Source organism: Piliocolobus tephrosceles, chromosome 4 (genome assembly GCF_002776525.5).
Source record: "Piliocolobus tephrosceles isolate RC106 chromosome 4, ASM277652v3, whole genome shotgun sequence".
Classification (NCBI taxonomy): domain Eukaryota; kingdom Metazoa; phylum Chordata; class Mammalia; order Primates; family Cercopithecidae; genus Piliocolobus; species Piliocolobus tephrosceles.
Genome location: NC_045437.1, coordinates 178,031,720 through 178,052,647, shown reverse-complemented (window position 1 = coordinate 178,052,647; position 20,928 = coordinate 178,031,720). Strand labels below are relative to the sequence as shown.

Below are 20,928 nucleotides of genomic sequence, written 5' to 3'. Positions count from 1 at the left end.
AGACATGCCACCCTATGCACAGGCCCTGGAGCCTGGGCCCTTTGTGTACAGCTAATGACTCATTACTATTGGGAAGAGTATATCCTAGGGAAAGATCCTTGTCACCCCAGACGTTCCCCACACCAATGGCCTGCAGCACTGGACATGCTCTGCAGAGTGCAGCTGACATAGAGAGGTCCGGACAATGCCTGGTTAGCTCCAATCCTTCTAAGACTGCCCTACTCTATCCCACCTGTACCTTCCAATTTCCCTTAGCAGCGTTTCACCCAAAGTAGTCTTCTTTTCCTTGCTCACCAAACAAATGTCCTCATGGTTTATAACAATCTAACTGAAGAAAGCTATGCAAGAGGTAATGGGAATATGTGTGTCATGTTTTTAAGACTGGGTAAAAGTAGTATCAAAGCAGAAAACCCAGGCTGCACCTGGGTGAAAGGGCGCTAAGAACAATGAAGCAAGCCATCTGGTCTGGAAGCAACAGACTTCAAAATACCTTGTTTCCCCAGGCCAGCCAGGTCTAGCTAACCTAGCCTGCTCTCAGCCCTCAAGCACAGAGCACATCCCATCAGCCAGCTGAATAAATTGGATCTGCAAAGAGCAGTTTTCTTTCTGCACTCCATTACCTCTGAGTGCTAGGCAAACCAAGGCTTTTAAAAAGGCAAAATAGAATGTTCTACATAACGTACTTGACCAAAACAGATTGTCTCTATCCCCAACAAGATGGAAAAATCCAAGGGCATCTTTAGGAGTCTACAGTCCCCTAGGGTCATGACCACACTGTCATCGCATGACACACAGATCCACGAGACCTGGTGCTGGTGCAGTCATTAGGGAGACCATCATTGAAGTGCTGGGCCTGACTGAGCAGATCTGTCAAGTTAAGGCCCTAAGTCAGAAGGAATGAGAGCCTAAGATGGTGCTAAGTCCCCAGTACACTCACTAAAAACTATTCTCATCTGCTTTTGTGAAGAGAGTTGCAACTGAATACAGAGAAAACCCATCTTACCCACAGACTCCTCCTCCTTTACCACTGCTAACAATGTGTGCTATAGTTAAGTTTGAAGTATTTTAAGGATATTCCCTGACAGAATACAAAACAGTACAATACAGTCATGTATCTCTCAATGATGGAGACATGTTCTGAGAAATGCATTGTTAGGCAATTTTGTCATTATGTGAACATGATAGTGTACTTACACAAAGTAAGTCACTATCACCTAGGTGTGGTATCACCTAGATACCACAAACCTAGGTGGTATAGCCTACTGTATACCTAGGATATATAGTATCACCTATTGCTCCTAGGCTACAAATGTGTTCAGCATGTTGCCATATTGAATACTGTAGGCAATTTTAAACAATGGTAAGCATCTATGTGTCTAAACATAGAAAAGGTGCAGTAAAAATGTCGTATAAAAGATAAAAACTGGTATACATATATAGAACACTTACCATGAATGGAGCTACAGGCCTGGAAGTTGCTCTAAATGAGTCAGTGAGTGAGTGAATTTGAAAGCCTAGGACATTACTATATCCTACTGCAGACTTCACATATACTGAACACTTATACTATATGCCATACACTTAGGCGATACTAAATTTATAAAACAGATTTCTTTCTCCAATAACTAACCTTAGCTTACTGTAACTTTGAAAAAAATTTTAAACTTTTTGACTCTTTACCGACACTTTGCTTAAAACATAAATACATTATACAGCTATACAAAACTGTTTTTCTTTATACCCTTATTCTATAAGCTTTTTCTATTTTTAAAATTTATTTTTTCCTTTTTAAACTTTTTTGTTAAAAACTAAGACACAGGCCAGGTGCGGTGGCTCAAGCCTGCAATCCCAGCACTTTGGGAGGCCGAGATGGGCGGATCACGAGGTCAGGAGATTGAGACCATCCTGGCTAACACAGTGAAACCCCGTCTCTACTAAAAAATACAAAAAACTAGCCGGGCGAGGTGGCGGGCGCCTGTAGTCCCAGCTACTCCGGAGGCTAAGGCAGGAGAATGGCATAAACTCGGGAGGCGGAGCTTGCAGTGAGCTGAGATCCGGCCACTGCACTCCAGGCCAGGCGACAGAGCGAGACTCTGTCTCAAAAAAAAAAACCCACACATTAGCCTATGTCCACAGAAGGTCAGGATCATTAACATTACTGTTTTCCACTTCCACATCTTGTCCCACTGGAGGTCTTCAGGGGTAATAACATATATGGAGCTCACATCTCTATGATAACAATGACTTCTTCTGGAATGTTTTCTGAAGGACCTGCCTGAGGCTCTTTTATGGTTAACTTAAAAAAATAAATAAATAGGAGTTCTCTCTCTCTCTCTCATATATATATAATTTATATATGTGTATGCTTTTCTTTTGTTTTTGAGGCACAGTCTCACTCTGTTGTCCAGGCTGGAGTGCAGTAGCACGATCATGGCTCACTGCAGCCTTGCCCTCCCTGGGCTCAAGTGATTCTCTCACCTCAGCCTCTCTAGTAGCTGGGATTACAGGTGTGTACCACCATGCCTGGCTGTTTTTCTATTTTTTTTGTAGAGATGGAGTTTCGCCATATTGCCCAGGCTGGTCTCAAACTCCTGGGCTCAAGCAATCCATCCACCTTTGCCTCCCAAAGTGCTGGGATTACAGGTGTGAGCCACTGTGCCTAGCCTTAGTTTATATATTTACTGTAGTTTTGTTATTTTAGAGTGTACTCCTGACCGGGCATGGTGGCTCATACAAAAATTAGCTGAGTGTGGTGGCATGCATCTGTAGTCCTAGCTACTTGGGAGGCTGAGGTGGGAGGATCACCTGAGCCCAGGGAAGTCAGGGCTGCAGTGAGCTGTGATCGTGCTGCTGCACATCAAACCACATAAGCCAGTAACACAGTCATTTATTATCAAGTATTATGTACTGTACATAATCGTATGTGCCATGCTTTTATACAGCTGGCAGCACAGTAGGTTCATTTACACCAGCATCACCATGAACATGTGAGTAACACATCACTTTGTGACGATATGATGGCCAAAACATCACTAGGGATAGAAATTTTCCAGCTCCATTATAATCTTATGGGACCACCATTATTTATGTGGTCTGTTCTTGACCAAGACATCCTTATGTGGTGGTGCATGACTGCAGTTAAGAATACAAATTTGAAACTAGACAGACCTGGGTTCAATTCATAGCTCAGCTAGTTACTATTTAAACAGAGCTTAGTTATGTCATCCCTCTGAATCTCAGTCTCCTCGTCTCTAAAATGGGATACCACTAGGACTGCTATATGGATTCAATATGATAATGTATACAAAGCACCTGAATAAAATCTAATTAGAAATGGTAATATTTATTTAGTGACTGGCACTAAATTACTGAAGGGATTTATTTTTGCGTGTGTGAGTGTGTGGCAGGGTATCACTCTCTCACACAGACTGGAGTGCAGTGGCGACATCTTGGCTCATTGCAACCTCCACCTCCCAGGTCCAAGTGATTCTCCTGCCTCAGCCTTCCCAGTAGCTGGGATTACAGGTGTGCGCCATGATGCCTGGCTAATTTTTGTATTTTTGGTAGAGACAGGGTTTCACTATGTTGGCCAGGCTGGTCTTGAATTCCTGACCTCAAGTGATCCACCTACCTTGGCTTCCCAAAGTGCTGGGATTACAGGCATGAGCCATTGCACCTGGCCACTGAAGGGATTTAACAGGTATTTGTTGTATGAGGTTCCAGGGGAAAAGGGAAGAGTAGGTTATAAAACAATTTTTACTCATGCATGGGAGGCCACATGATACATAGAAGTATGTCAGGCTCTGGGTCAGAGATCTGTGGGATCATAGACAAGATGTTATTACAGCTTCTCTAAGACCCTGGTTCCACAGCTGTAAAATTTAAGATACCACTACCCTGAAGAGCTGTCGTAAAACTTGGATGCTCTCAGCCCAGTATCAGGGATTTCAGCAGGTGCTCAGAAAATGGTGGTAGTTGCTGAGGAGCATAGCCTCTGGAATCAGATTGCTAGATTTGAATCTCAGCTCCATCACTTCTTAGCTCTGTGACCATGACAAGTTAGCCTTTCCACACTTCAGTTTCTTCATCTATATGATAGAGACAAAAAGACCTACCTTGCAGGGTTGTTCTTAGGACTAGATGAGCTAATATACAAAAGTGCTTGACACATAGTAACTACTAGACAAATACTGGTTCCATTATTTGGCTAGTAATTATTATTTAATAATTAATACTTAAAAACTTAAACTGCTGGCCCCAAACTCTTCTGGTTCTGATGGTTTTCATCTAGAAATTGTTACCAAACATCCAGATTCTTTAGCGCCAGACTGCAGAGAGGCTCTCTCCAGTCAGGAGAGAGTTCTTTATAGTTCCAAATTCCCAAAACCTTCTCCCTCAGCAGGCCACCAGAAAAAAGTCATGTAGTTTTCAGCTGCTCATGAAGCTTATTAGGAAGACTTTTTCCTTCATTGGGTTCAAAAGCAATGGCTCACTTAAAATTTTAATTAAAGCCAGGCACAGTGGCTCATGCCTGTAATCCTAGCACTTTGGGAGGCCAAGGCGGGCAGATGGTTTGAGCCCAGGAACTCAAGACCAGCCTGTGTAACACAGCAAGACCCTGTCTCTACAAAAAATAAAAAAATTAGCTGGGCATGGTGGTGCATACCTGTGGTCCCAGCTACTTAGTGGGCTGAGGCGGGATTATCTGAACCTTGGGAGGCAGAGGTTGGAGTGAGCCGAGATTGCACCACTGCACTTCAGGCTGGGCGACACAGCAAGACCCTACCTCAAAAAAAAAAAAAATAAAATAAAGAAAAATAAGTTTTCTTAAATTAAGACTCTATGGCAGTGGTTCTCAAAGGAGGGCTGATGTTGGCCCCTAGGGGACATTTGGTAATGTCTAGAGACATTTTCAGTTGTTATAACTGAGGTGATTGCTACTACTGTTATTTAGTGGGTAGAGGCTAGGGATGCTGCTGAGCATCCTACAATACACAGGAAGCCCCCACAACAAAAAATCATCTGGCCCAAGTGTCAATAGCATGAGGTTGAGAAACTTTACTTATAGAAAAGTTGCTTATGACAAAGTAAGTGGGTGGGGTGGGGGACTAAAATACACAATGATATCTACATTACAGTGGTAGCCAGGTACAAATGACACGTGTGTATAAACAGGGACTGACTAGGAAATAAGACCATGAAAATGATTTGAGAAAGTAGGGTATGTGAATTATAATTTAAAAATTCTATGAGCATTATTACTATGTTTAAGGACCAGAAAAAGAGTGAAGGCCAGAACTCAGTGGAGGCAAGAATGCCCCAAAACTACATCTCTCCATTCTGATTATTCAGACACCTGTGACTGCCGGTAGTATAACAGCGCTCCAACCCCCTGCTACATAATGAATATTCTGCTCAGGTCCCAACAAACAAGTAAGGTGAGAAAGGAAAACAAAAGTGCAAACAGCTGGGCACAGTGGCTCATGCCTGTAATCCCAGCACTTTGGGAGGCTGAGGTGGGCAGATCACCTGAGGTCAGGAGTTTGAGACCAGCCTGGCCAACATGGTGAAACCCTGTCTCTACTAAAAATACGAAAATTACTGGGCGTGGTGGCTCACGCCTGTAATCCCAGCACTTTGGGAGGCCAAGGCGGGTGGATCACAAGGTCAGGAGTTCGAGACCAGTCTGGTCAATATGGTGAAACCCCGCCTTTACTACAAATACGAAAATTAGCTGGGCATGGTGGTAGGCACCTGTAGTCCCAGCTATTCAGGAGGCTGAGGCAGGAGAATCACTTGAACCTGGGAGGCGGAGATTGCAGTAAGCCGAGATCACACCACTGCATTCTAGCCTGGGTGACAGAGCAAAACTTCAACTCAAAAAAAAAAAAAAAAAATTAGCCAGGTGTAGGAGTGGGCGCCTGTAATCCCAGCCACTCAGAAGGTTCAGGCAGGATAATCGCTAGAACCCAGGAGGCGGAGGTTGCAGTGAGCTGAGATCGCGCCATTGCACTCCAGCCTGGGTGACAGAACAAGGTTCCGTTTCGAAAAAAAAAAAAAAAAAAAGTATGAGCAGTCTTTTCTACAAAATCAAGCCCAGAGTTTAACCACTCAAAAAAGCTTATTCCAGTCCCCCTCTGTCCTCTCTCCTGCATATCTTTAAACTCTTCTTCATCTTGAATCACGTGACAAGTAGTTACTGGCAAATGGTTAAATTAGACAAGGTTTCTTATCATGGACCTTTCAGACAGTAGAGAAGACCATAATTCTTTTTCTTTTTTTTTTTTTGAGACGGAGTCTTGCTCTGTAGTCCAGGCTGGAGAGTGCAGTGGCTGGATCTCAGCTCACTGCAAGCTCCGCCTCCCGGGTTTACGCCATTCTCCTGCCTCAGCCTCCCGAGTAGCTGGGACTACAGGCGCCCGCCACCTCGCCCAGCTAGTTTTTGTATTTTTTAGTAGAGACGGGGTTTCACCATGTTACCCAGGATGGTCTTGATCTCCTGACCTCGTGATCCGCCCGTCTCGGCCTCCCAAAGTGCTGGGATTACAGGCTTGAGCTACCGCGCCTGGCCTCTTTTTCTTTTTTTTTGAGATGGAGTCTTGTTCTGTCACCCAGGCTGGAGTGCAGTGGCATGATCTCAGATCACTGCAACCTCCACCTTCTGGGTTCAAGTGAGTCTCCTGCCTCAGCCTCCCAGGTAGCTGGGATTACAGGTGCCCGCCACCACGCCTGGCTAATTTTTTGTATTTTTAGTAGAGACAGGGTTTCACCATGTTTGCCAAGATGATCTCAATCTCCTGATCTGGTGATCCACCCACCTCGGCCTCCCAGAGTACTGGGATTACAGGCATGAGCCACCACACCCGGTCATGAAGACCTTAATTCTTTAAAAATATTTATTTTAATTTTTGTGGGTACACAGTAGGTGTATATATTTATGGAGTACATGAGATGTTTTGATACAGGCATGTAATGCATAATAATCACATCATAGAGAATGGGGTATCCTTTCCCGCAAGTATTTATCCTTTGTCTTACAAGCAAATTACACTCTTTTAGTTATTTTTAAATGTACAATAAAATTATTATTGACTATAGTCACTCTGTTGTGCTAGCAAATACCAGACTCATTCATTCTTTCTATTCTTTTGTATCCATTAACCATTCCCTCCTCTTGCTTCTACCCTTGCCAGCCTCTGGTTACCATCCTACTCTCTATCTCCATGAGTTCAATTGTTCTGATTTTTAGATCCCACAAATAAGTGAGAACATGCAATGTTTGTCTTTGTGCCTGGCTTATTTCACTTAGCATAATGACCTCCAGTTTCATCCGTGTTGTTGCAAATGATCTCATTCTTTTTTATGACTGAATAGTACTCCACTGTGAATAAGTACCACATTTTTAAAAAAACCCAGTCATCTGCTAATGGGGATGTAGGTTGTTTCCAGATTTTAGCTATTGTGAACAAAGCCGCAACAAACATGGGAGTGCAGATATCTCTTTGATATAGTGATTTCCTTCCTTTTGGGTAAATACTCAGCAGTGGGATTGCTGGATCATAGAGTACCTCTATTTTTAGTTTTTTGAGGAACCTCTAAACTGTTTCCTATAGTAGTTTACTAATTTACATTCCCACCAACAGTGTACAAGGGTTTCCTTTTCTCCACATCCTCTCCAGCATTTATTATTGCCTGGAGAAGACCTTAATTCTTTAACTAGAGTCAAAACTATAAAATTACAAATCAAGATAGTACTATGAAGGACAGAAATCTGATCCAGACTGGGAGGTGAGGAGTACCACTCAGATGTGAATGATTAATAGGTGTTACCTATACTAAGCCAAGAGAGGAGCAAAGAATTTCCCAAGCCATACAGAGGAAGTGGTATTTGCAAAAGCCATGTGGGAGGAGGGAGCCTGATGATGCTGAGAAACTGGCCAGACCATGAAAGGCCCCTAAGGTTTTTGGAATGCTGGTCTTTAAGAAAAACAGAAAATCATTAAGTGGGGAGAAAAAAATATTTAAATCTTTGAGTTGTACATTAAGTTCCTACTTTGGCACATCCAAGGGTCAGGTGAGGCAATTACTCCCACTAGGACGTCTTTACCCTCAGGTAATCTGAAACCTTTGGCCTATCACAGGAAAGCCTAGTACAGTGGCAAATTGTCCATGCCAAATGTAGGCCAACAGAACACTGCAATAAGTAAGGAGGGGTAGTTTCCCTCCAAACTGAGGATCAGCAAGTTGTAAGTCCAGTGCCCTCTCTGGGGTAGGGGAAAGGGAAGTCCTCGAGATAGCTGATGTCTGAGCTCTTTTCAAGAGCCGGCAATTTCAGGAGGACCCCATAAGCAGCCTGTCTTCTAGTCGAGGGGCCAGAGAAGACGGTTCTGTGGCCACCAGAGTTCTTTCTCGCTCTTCTCATAGCGAAAGGTATATATGTGCCCAGACCCAGTTGCTGGGTCAGAAACCACAAGTTTCTCAAGCCTCTGACAGACCCAGCTGAAGTCTTAAAAGATGCTGGCCCTGTCTATGTGAAACTTTTCCAAGGCATTCCATGAAAACACCATTTGGGCATTGGAAGATTCAAATGAATGTCCCAGGATATGGGCTCAGAGATGTGAAAGAAAGGGGGAAAGTTAGAAGGATTATCCTCAGTTTAGAAGATAAACTGAGACAGGCGTGGTGGCACACGCCTGTAATCCCAGCACTTGGGGAGTCTGAGACGGGCAGATCACTTGAGTCCAGGAGCTCAAGACCAACCAGGGCAGTGTTTGGTGAGACCCCGTCTCTAAAAAAAAAATTATTTTTTAATTAGCTAGGTACAATGGCACATGCCTGTGGTCCCAGCTACTTGGGAGGCTGAGATGGGAGAATCGCTTGAGCCCAGAAAGTCAAGGCTGCAGTGACCCTTGTTTACATCACTATACTCCAGCCTGGGTGACAGAGCAAGATCCTGTCTCAAAAAACAAACAAACAACACTGCTCAGCACAAGGCATGACACATGTCAGCAACTCAGGAAGCAGCAGCTCAATGGGGCTACTCCCAGGATTCTGTACAGATGAGAGGAGGAGGAAAAGGAACCCAAGGTAAGGCCAGGAGAAATACCTCACAGGATACCCTGTGCAGCCCGAGGAGATTGGGAGAGGGGGACATTCAACTATTCAAGAAATATTTAAAATTCAGTAGTGAATATAACATTCAAAAATCCCTGCCTCCAAGGAGTTTATATTCCAGTAGGAAGAGAAAGGCAGTCAATGAACAAGTACACATACTATGTCAGGCAAGGAAAACAGGCAGAAGAACAGGGACAGAGAGTGCCGGGGGGGGGCTACAATTATATGGGGTGGGGGAGGGGGAAGGTGACTGGAAGGCCTTTCTGACTAGGTGGCAGCTGAACAAGTCTCAAAAGAAAGTGAGACTGTAAGCTGTGGATGTCTGAGGGAAGGGCATGGCAAGGGCAAAGGCACTAGAGTTGGAATGTGTCTGGTGAGGAAGGGAGGGAAGGTGGAGCAGAGGGCACAGGGGCAAAGTGGCAGGGGTCACAGAGGTGGCAGCAGCCCGCTCACAAAGGGACTTGCTAGTTGCTGCGAGGATTCTAGCTTTCACTCCAGTGAAATGGAAAGCTACTGGGGATCTGAGAATAAGACAGTAGAGGGCATGAGCAGGAGGAGGGGACCAATTTTATGGCCATGATTGCAGATGAGAAATAACTTTGGAGCTGTCCCAGTATCCTCAGGCCAGTGGGGATAGATCAGGAGTGACCCTCAGCAACTGGCTTTCCCTGCTTTCGAGAAGCTTTGTCTTCCCCACCCTTATCTATCCCTAAGCAAAAATTCATAAAATTTGTGTGGGCCAGGGGAGGGTACTAACTTCCTCATTGCTCATCAAGGTGCCATAAACTGTAGAGATGCATTACTTTATTTATTCTTTATCACAATCCTGTAATTCCAGCTCTACAGACAAGAAAGCAGAAGCTCAGGGAACTGGAAAAACTCTACCAAGATTCCTAAGCCAATGTGGCTTTTGGTGGCACTAAGCAGTGTCCTTGTTAGGACATTCTATCATCTTATACCTGGCAAAGAAAGAAGGCACTGGACTGGTCTATGCTGGAAAGGCTTTCCAGGGCAATGAAAATGTCTGATTGGAGTTTCTGATGAAAGAAAGTATAAAAGGCTCAAACAAGCCAGGCAGTAATTCCATACTTAGAGCCAATTAGCCAGAGATGCCAGACCGTTAAATTTCCTTCTTCTTTTCTCACACTGACTAATGAAAGCAGCATGAGACACCAAGAAGAGTGTGCAGGAGAAATATGCCATTCTATCAACTCCCCCACAATCTCTGACTGTGGAATATGAGGCCTCTCAACATTCTGCTGACTGGCCAATGGCCCGGTGGGCCCAAAAGGGTACCCCTGAAGATGCACTCCCTTTTCATGTCTTCAAATCACAAAGAACCAGGGTCACTGGGTAGTTCCCAACATACAGGCTTAGAAATCTGGTTCAAAGGCCCATGAGGCTTTTGAGCTCCATGGGGGCAACCCAATGGACTGTGCTGAAGTAGAACTTATTTCATTTTAAATCAGTATGTTGCCAGATATCACAGTCCTACCCCAGAAGAACATATATAAAACCCCAATATCTGGACTCATAGGAATTAAATAGCAAGGGAAGGGTCTCTAAGGGAAAGTGACAAGGGGATCAGACACTGAACATGAACTCACAATCACCCTTTGCAATCGTAATATTTGCATTCATCTAACACATATTTACTGAGCGCACACACACACACATACTCACACACACACACGTGCTCAGCACTGTTGAAGGTGCAGTAGAAGCAGAGGTGAAAGAAGAAAAAAACTGTTGTCTTTGAGAAGCATACAAGGGGAGGCAGGGCACACTCAAAGATCAGGGAGGTAAAATAATTTGCTCAGGTCCTAGTGTTAATGAGATTTGAATCCAGCTTTACTGCACTCCACTTTACCTCTGTCTACCAGGAAACTGGTGTTCTACTATAACTTTCAGGTGGTTTTTTGTTTTGTTTTTGTATGTTTTAGGGGTGGGGGGTGCAGATAAGGAAGGGAAAAGGCTGAAAATATTTTCCTTTGGTAGTGTTTGAGAATTTCTGCTGAATCTGTACTGGATCACAACAGCAGGTCATAATGAAGAAATGCACTTAGCCTGGGATCAGGAGACATTTTATTGTTGTTGAGAGACAGGGTCTTGCTCTGTCACCCAAGCTGGTGTGCAGAGGCTCAATCCTAGTTCACTGTAGCCTCGAACTCCTGAACTCAGGTGATCCTCCTGCCTCAGCCTCCTGAGTAGCTAGGACTACAGGCAGACACTCCTACATCTGGATAATTTTATTTTATTTTTTGTAGAGATGTGTAGTGTCTTAGTACAGTGGCTAGGCTGGTGTCAAACTCCTGGCCTCAAGCGATCCTCCTATCTCAGCCTCCAAAAGTGCTGGGACTACAGGCATGAGCCACTGCGCCTGGCAGGAAACTTATATTCTAGTTAAAACTCACTGACTCTGGAAAGTCACTCTCTGGGCTTCAGTTTAAATGTCTCTAAAAAGAGGGAGTTAACCTAGCAAGGAATGGTAAATGGGTTTGTCTTACACCTAACAATTCAAATCTATTCATGGTTCCTGTCTAGAATGCTGGGGTATGCTGAAGCCATATTCACGCTTAGTGAAAGGAGCTGTAACTGCCTACTGATGTTTGCTATAAGGTCAGAGGGTAATAATTAACCCAGATGATCATGTGAGGACTCTGCCACTTCTGATGATTTGAGGTATCTGAGTGGAAGTCATTTTAATTTGGTGATGAAATAAAAAAACCCCTTCCACGACTTTCTAACCAATTCACAGGAGTATCCTTAAAATGACAGATCACCTATATTCCGATATAAGACTAGTGATAGTGTTTAATGTTTCACTTTAAACAGTTATGATACTATGGCATATTTATTAGAATCTAGAAATAGTTCTGTCATTTAGAATGTTTCAGTGAACAGGAATTCACTTGTCAACACTGAAACTTGTGGTAATGTTTCCAAAAATCTCCCATTCCATATGCCTTTTTGCAGTGTCACTTACCACTCTCCCAACAAGGAATGAAGTCTATTTTCCTCCTCTTGAATCTAGGCTAGATAGACTTCATGTTGCTTTGACCAAGAGTGTGACGGACATGATACTGTGTGACTTCTGAGCCAAGGGGGTGAAAAAGCCTGATGGATCATTGTATTGTGGCTATGTAAGGTTTGGGGAAATTGGGATGAAAGGTATACAGAACCATTTGTATTATCTTTGCAATGTTTTTCTAAGTCTGAAATTGTTTCAAAATTAGAAGCTAAATTAAAAGTTTTTTGTTTCATTTCTTTTTTAAGGCTTTTATTTTATGTTCAGAGGTACATGTGCAGGTAGGCCTGGCAGATTCCACTCTTGCATTGTAACATGGAACAAACCCACCTACTCTGAAACTCTCATGCTGTGATAGCAGCACTGACAGACCATGCAGAGGGACAGGGACAACCAATCCCAAGCTGTTTCAGTCATGTCAGCTGAAATACCAGACATGATTTTTTTTTTTTCTTTTTGGATTTGAGATAATTTCTTGTTAAAATGAACCAGAAGTACAAGGTTCCATTGGAACTGAAACATTTGACAGAAAAGGGTTGAAGTTAATCAAATCTTCAAAGACAATCAGATCAAACAAAGCCAGTAAAAGTGGAGAAACCCAACACTGGTTTGGAACGTACACAGAAATACTAGCATGTCAGGTACCTCCTGACCCCTCCCAGCAGTTGGCCATCATGCTCCCACCCCTTTCTCCCTTCTGAAGCACTGGCCAAACCAAATGGCTTCTTTCTCTGTATTGCAAGTGTAAGTCAACCCAAGAGTACCCTTTTGGACATAATACAAAGCCAAGAAGAAAGTTTATGGATCATATGGGACGGTAGAACGTGTACAAACCCAACCCAGCAAACTGCTTATCGTTATCTATGTTCCAGCCTCAGTAGATGCCAACAAGGAGCAGAGATGAATCAATCTTTCCTCTCAAGCCCTGTCCAAATTACGGAACCTCTAAGACTGGGGTTGGTTTGTGATGTAACAATAGATAACCAAAACATACATCAACCTTCCACCTATGGCAAATGCCTTAAATTCTGCTCTGGCAAGATCTGGCTGCCAAATGGACCTTTAGGATCTAATCCTTAGGGTGAGATCAGTTTCACATTCTTCTTGGCTAAGTGCTTTTGTTTCCAGAGTTCATTTTATACAGCACCACTGCTCTTATTTCAATAAGATTTATCTTCAGTATATCTTAAGAATATTAGCAAGCCAGGCACGGTGGCTCGTGCTTGTAATCCCAGCAATTTAGGAGGCCGAGGCAGGTGAATCACCTGAGGACAGGAGTTTGAGACCAGTCTGGCCAATACAGTGAAACCTCGTCTCTACTAAATATACAAAAATTAGCTGGGCATTGTGGCACACGTCTGTAATCCCAGCTACTTGGGAGGCTGAGGCAGGAGAATCACTTGAACCTGGGAGGCGGAGATTGCAGGGACCCAAGATTGCGCCACTGCACTCCAGCCTGGGTAACAGAGCAAGACTCCATTCCCCCCCCCCCAAAAATATTATTAGAGGATTCCCCCACTTTCTGGGAGGAGGGTTTTCTTCTCCCTGCAATGTTTGTTCTCTTAGAATCCCTTTTTTTCTGTTTGGATCACCATCTTTCATCTTGGAGCCTTTCTTTACTCAGATGTCTGGTGAACCTCTGTTGCTGGTTAGTATCAAAGGCTAAGATTCTATTACTTGTAGCCTTAAGAGTGTTGACCAAAACAAATGGTGAAAGCCTAAACACTAAGGTTGATTGAATTCAGACATAAAAAAGCTAAAATGGACTGTACATAAGGTAGACACTATTTAATCTGGAGCAAGAAGAAGGGCTCTGAAAGAAGTCTGTATAGGGTACAGTTGAAGCAAATAGGAGTGGTAAATTCTACTGGACGTATAGTATAGGTAAGGAAAAGCTTCAAGGAAGAAAAGATATTTTCTTTTGATCTCCAGAGATGTGTAGGGTAGGTTGTGGCAGAGTGGGGATCAGAGGTGGGAAGTAAAGGAAGCAGCATGAACAAAGTTAGGGTATATGGACCAGCATGGCAGTTTAGAGGCCTTACCTACATATAGACTACCTAGATGATAATATCCTGGATTTTAAGCTGATATAATTATTGGATGAGACATCTAGTGGTGGTGGAAGGGGGTGTATATATTTTGCATATGAGGGAGATGTGAATTGTTGGGAGTAAAGGGCAGAATGTGGTGGACTGTTTGCACAGATGGTCACCAATTCCTCTCACCCTGTATTCACATGCCATTCCTCCAAGATGGAGTCTATTTTACACAAATGTTTATAACAGCCATTATTCATTATTCCTAATAGTCAAAAAGTAGAAACAACCTAAATGCCCATCAACCAATGAAAGGGTAACTAAAATGTGGTATATCCACAATGGAATATTATTTGGCAATAGGAAGGAATGAAGTATTGATACATGCTACAATATAGATGAACCCTGGAAATATCAAGCTAACTGAAAGAAGCCAGTAACAAAAGACCAAATATGGAGACAGAGTAGATTAATGGCAGGGAAGAGGCCAGGCGCGGTGGCTCACGCCTGTAATCCCAGCACTCTGAGAGGCCAAGGTGGGCGGATCACAAGGTCAGGAGATCGAGACCATCCTGGCTAACACGACGAAACTCCGTCTCCACTAAAAATACAAAAAATTAGCTGAGCATGATGGCGGGCGTCTGTAGCCCCAGCTACTCGGGAAGCTGGGGCAGGAGAATGGCGTGAACCCGGGAGGCGGAGCTTGCAGTGAGCCGAGATCACACCACTGCACTCCGGCCTGGGCAATAGAGTGAGACTCCATCTCAAAGAAAAAAAAAATGTGGGGAAGAGCGGAAGAAAATGGGAAGAGATTGCTACTAAAGGGTTTCTTTTTGGGGTGATGAAAATGTTCTGTATATAGACCAATGGAACAGAACAGAGGCCTCAGAAATAACACCACACATCTAACACATCTATAACCATCTGATCTTTGACAAACCTGACAAAAACAAGCAATGGGGAAAGGATTCCCTATTTAAAAAATGGGAAAACTAGCTAGCCATGTGCAGAAAACTGAAACTGGACCTCTTCCTTACACCTTATACAAAAATTAACTCAAGATGGATTAAAGACTTAAATGCAAGACCGAAAACCATAAAAACCCTAGAAGAAAACCTAGGCAATACCATTCAGGACATAGGCATAGGCAAAGACTTCATGGCTAAAACACCAAAAGCAATGGCAACAAAAGCCAACATTGACAAATGGGATCTAATTAAACTAAAGAGCTTCTGCACAGCAAAAGAAACTATCATCAGAGTGAACAGGCAAACTACAGAATGGGAGAAAATTTTTGCAATCTATCCATCTGACAAAGGGTTAATATCCAGAATCTACAAGGAACTTAGACAAATTTACGAGAAAAAAACAACCCCATCAAAAAGTGGGCAAAGAATATGAATAGACACTTTTCAAAAGAAGACATTTATGTGGCCACCAAACATATGAAAAAAAGCTCATCATCATTGGTCATTAGAGAAATGCAAATCAAAACCACAATGTCACGCCAGTTAGAACAGTGATCATTAAAAAGTCAGGAAACGGCTGGGCACTGTGGCTTACGCATGAAATCCCAGCACTTTGGGAGGCATGGTGGCACACACGTGTAATCCCAGCTACTCAGGGGGCTGAAGCAGGAGAATCACTTGAACCCAGGCGGTGGAGGTTGCAGTGAGTCAAGATCGTGCCACTGAACTCCAGCCTGGGCGACAGAGCGAGACTCTGTCTCAAAAAACACAAAACAAAACAAAAACAATAAAAAGTCAGGAAACAACAGATGCTGGAGAGGACGTGGAGAAATAGGAATGCTTTTACACTGCTGGTGGGAGTGTAAATTAGTTTAACCATTGTGGAAAACAGTGTGGCGATTCCTCAAGGATCTAGAACCAGAAATACCATTTGACCCAGCAATCCCATTACTGGGTATATACCCAAAGGATTATAAATCATTCTACTATAAAGACACATGCACAGGTATGTTTACTGCAGCACTATTAACAATAGCAAAATCTTGGAACCAACCCAAAGGCCCATCAATGATAGACTGGATAAAGAAAATGTGGCACATATACACAATGGAATACTATGCAGCCATAAAAAAGGATGAGTTCCTGTCCTTTGTAGGGGCATGGATGAAGCTGGAAACTATCATTTTCAGCAAACTAACATAGAAACAGAAAACCAAACACCACATGTTCTTACCCATAAGTGGGAGCTGAACAATGAGAACACATGGACACAGGGAGGGGAACATCACACACTGGGGCCTGTCGGGGGATGGGGGGCTAGGGGAGCATTAGGAGAAATACCTAATGTAGATGACGGGTGCAGCAAACCACCATGGCACATGTATACCTATGTAACAAAACTGCATGTTCTGCACATGTATCCTAGAACTTAAAGTATAATAATAATAATAAAAGAAAATGTTCTGGAATTATGATAGTGATGATGGTTGAAAAATTCTGTTGATATACCAAAAACCATTGGATTGTACAACTTTAAATGGGCAAATTGTATGGTACATGAATTATATCTCAAATATACCAAAAAAAAGAGGGGGAGGAGGGAGGTGATATCTGTTCCCCCTCCTGTTGAAAGTGGCTGGCCTTGAGACTCATTTTGAACACTAGAATAAGGGGTAAGTGATACTATGTGAGTTCTGGGCCTAGCCCAAAATCCTGGCAGCTTCCACTTTCACTCTGTTGGAAGCTAGCTGTCATGTAAAGCAGCTTAAGCTAGACCACCCAATGATGACAGACTATGTGCAGAGAGAGGCCTCGTGGAGGCAAACCAAGACCCTAGTCATGTGAGTGAGGTCACCTTGGATAGCTTATACCCAGCCAGGCTGACAGCTGAATTAAGTAACATGAGTGACCCCACGAAAGATCACACGAAGCAAGAAGAGCCTCCCAGCCAACTCAGAGAATCATGAGAAATAATAAATCATTGTTGTTTTAAGCCAGTGAGTTGGGGGTGATATGTTATGCAACAGATAACTGAAACACAACCTTTCTGAGTCTCAGATTCCACTTCTATAACATGGGACTGATACTATGGGGTTGTTGTGAAGATTACATAAAGCTAACACCAGCATGGTGCTCAACAAATACTAGTTGTTATTCTTAAAAACCACCCAGGTGATCCTTGACATAATCTGCAGGTATGCTCTTCTGGGAGGCCTTATTCCCACAAGCACTTGCTGCTTTCAATCACATGGCTTCCAAAAGGTTGGCATCTTAAAAAAACAAAAGTTGGGTTTTCTTGCTACAATCTCTGACACATGAATTCTGAATCATAAACAGATGACCAAGGAAGGTTCTGCTTAGGTTAGCCATTTACCCGACCCTGCTCATCCATTCATCACACCTTTATTAAGCCCTAACTAATTACCAGACACCAATTAAGGATAAAGGAGATCCTCCTTCCTTTGAAAAATAAACCATTTCTACCTGTGTATCTATTAACATAATATGCTACACACTTGAACTTGAGTGGAGAGAGAAAGTATCTACAGTAGTAGATAAATCTAAAATCATTCAACTGGAAAGAAAAAGCTTAAATTTCTATATAGAGCTCATATACACAGCATGATAACACATAATTCTGACTGGGAATCCCACAAGCAATACCAGAGCAAGCAATGAAATGGGTCCCTAAAGGGTTCATCCCTCAGTGAGGCTATATCCTTCCAAGAGTCCCATTCACAGAACATGGACCCCAGGTGACAAAATTTGACCATTTAGCACTACCTGCTATGTTTTGGTGCAGAAAGGATCTGGGCAGTTAACAATTCACAAGCTAATGACAGAGAAATAAATTCCTGGGTATATCTGTAGGGAAGGATATTAAACAGCTTTCAACTGCATTTGTGAAATCAATCATGATTGGTAACACTGAACTAAAGAGGCTTTTAACCCTAAAAAGAATTAAGAAATTATTTTTCATCAAAAAAGCTGACATCAATACTTAAATTATATGAAACGTAAGAAAGATAACCAAATCTGTATTTTCTGCATGAACAATGGACAAAGTCCACTGAACCTAGGAAGCACTTATTCTAAACAAACTCAATAAAGTTCTAAACTCATCAAATGCTAGTTAGAGAGTCAGTATAAACAATATTGGCCTAGAAATGGACAGGAAGACCATGAGGGCTATAGGTGAAAGAACTAACACCAGGCAGGCACTGGGCTGAGTCTACCAGATAACTCAAATGCTGGGCTATCTTTCTCTGCTGACATATAATGTATAGCAAAGTACACAAGTCATAACTATCTATCTTGAAGAATGTTTACATCAAGATTAAGATACAGAATATTCCTAACACCCCAGAAAGTTCCTTTGTTCCCATCCCAATGAATAACCAGTCCCACCCGAGTTTCCCAACTCCACAGCCAGGAGTAACCATTATTTTGATCTCTGGCATCATACATACTTTTTGTCTGTTTTTGAATTTCACATAAATGGAATCATACCCTATGTCATCTTTTATGTTTTCTTTTATTCATCACAGGGTTACCTTATTTTGAAGCAGAAAACCCAGAAGCTGAGGTTTATTTTCAGAAAATGTTTTTCTGATGTCACAGGCCTGAATACCAACTACTCTGATTACACTGGTTATACTTCCTGCCCTCTTCCGAGCATGCATTATAAAAACTGTTACAACAGAACACAATTTTGGATTGCAAAAGTTTCCTTCCAGATAAATTAAATTATTTAAAGGTATTCAAATATTCTATTCAATCTTAACAGAGTATAAGCTTTGCCACTATAAAAGCATAATCGTTTCCATGAATGTAAAATTCTTATTCTAGAGAATCATCAAGTCCTAGAATAAAACTAACCAGCAATTCTGTTATTACTTTTGATTAGTAAAGAACTAAATGGCAGGAAAATCTCTCAGAGGAGGCATAAGGCACTAAATTCAGATGAATGTGAGTCAGCTCAGAAAAGGCAGGGAGGAACAACAGTACAACAATAAATTATAAGTACAGATTTTGAGGCCAAGCTATCAGTATTCTAATCTGGAAAGTGCCCCTTGTAGCTAGGTGACCTTGGGCAAGTCATTACTCTAACTTTGTATCTCTATTACATCACTATAAAATGGGAATAACTTCATAGGGTTGTTGCAAGGATTAAATGTTAATGTATATAAAGCACTTAGGAGACCATGTGACATACAATAAGCACTTTTTGTTTTTTGAGATGGAGTCTCACTCTATCACCAGGCTAGAGTGGATGGTGTAACCTCAGCTCACAGCAACCTCTGCCTCCCAGGTTCAAGCCACTGTCCTGCCTCAGCCTCCTGAGTAGCTGGGACTACAGACGCATACCACCATGCCTGGCTAGTTTTTGTATTTTTAGTAGAGACGAGGTTTCACCATGCTGGCCAGGCTGGTCTTGAACTGACCTCAGGTGATCTGCCCGCCTTAGCCTCCCAAAGTACTGGGATTACAGGCATGAGCCACCGTTCCTGGCCATAATAAGCACTTTTTAAGAATTAACTATCTTGGTCAGGTGCGGTGGCTCATGCCTGTAATCCCAGCACTTTGGGAAGCCAAGAGGGGTGGATAATGAAGTCAAGAGATGGGGACCATCCTAGCCAACATAGTGAAACCCCATCTCTACTAAAAATACAAAAATTAGCTGGGCGTGGTGGTGAATGCCTGTAGTCCCAGCTACTCGGGAGGCTGAGGTAGGAGAATCGCTTGAACCCAGGAGGCAGAGGTTGCAGTGAGCGGAGATCGCGCCACTGCACTCCAGCCTGGTGACAGAGCAAGACTCCGTCTCAAAAACAAAACAAAAAAGACAAAACAAAACAAAAAAATCAGTTATCTTAAAAAGCTGAAAGGGGCTGGGCACAGTGGCTAACGCCTGTAATCCCAACACTTTGGGAGGCCGAAGCAGGCGGATCATGATGTCAGGAGATTGAGACCATCCTGGCTAACACAGAGAAACCCCGTCTCTACTAAAAATACAAAAAATTAGCTGGGCGTGGTGGCAGGTGCCTGTAGTCCCAGTTACTCGGGAGGCTGACGCAGGAGAATGGTGTGAACTCGGGAGGTGGAACTTGCAGTGAGCCAAGATCGCACCACTGCACTCTAGCCTGGGCAACAGAGCAAGACTCCATCTCAAAAAAAAAAAAAAAAAGCTAAGAGGGCTATTAAGAGAGCAGCTATTCTGACAACCAAAGGGCTATAAAATAGTGACCAAGACATCTAGCACAGTGCTCCTCAAGATGTTTTATTTTTAATCCTCCATAGACTGATACTTTCTGTAAAATGCAAGATTACATGCTTGGATGTCACAGCAACACCAAATTGCTCTAAAAGTTTCTGAATGTTTACTCTCACTTTCTGTACATATGATATAGTCCATAACTATTCACTGTTCATTGACTGGCATTTGTCTACAGACTGAACTTTGAGTAACACTGTTTTATAGCACACAAGAAGGACTCAAGAGCCTCCTGAAAACTCAACTGGAAGGTTAAATAGAATTATGAAAACATTTAGTAAGAAAAAAAAAAACCTAGTAGCAGGGGCAAGAGGATGACTTGAGGGTCAACAAGCTGACAGATAAAATAAAACTTAAAAGGCTAATTACTAAACCTAAAATACAAAGCTTGCTGCAGAGCAAAGACCCAACTGCTAATTCCCTCCCTACCCCCAAGTGCTCTAAAGGGTAGCCCTCAGAAAACACGTTGGCCAGGCAGTCATCAGCCCCAGAGGGGACAAGAAGTGTGAA

The 20,928-nt window shown here is 42.8% G+C and overlaps 1 protein-coding gene across 3 annotated transcripts in view; it reads right to left on the bottom strand.

Annotated features, from left to right (window-relative positions):
* The window catches only part of CYSTM1 (cysteine rich transmembrane module containing 1), a 66,465-nt gene that overhangs the window by 26,245 nt on the left and 19,292 nt on the right, over positions 1–20,928 (bottom strand). The gene's annotated exons all lie outside the window — the stretch shown is intronic.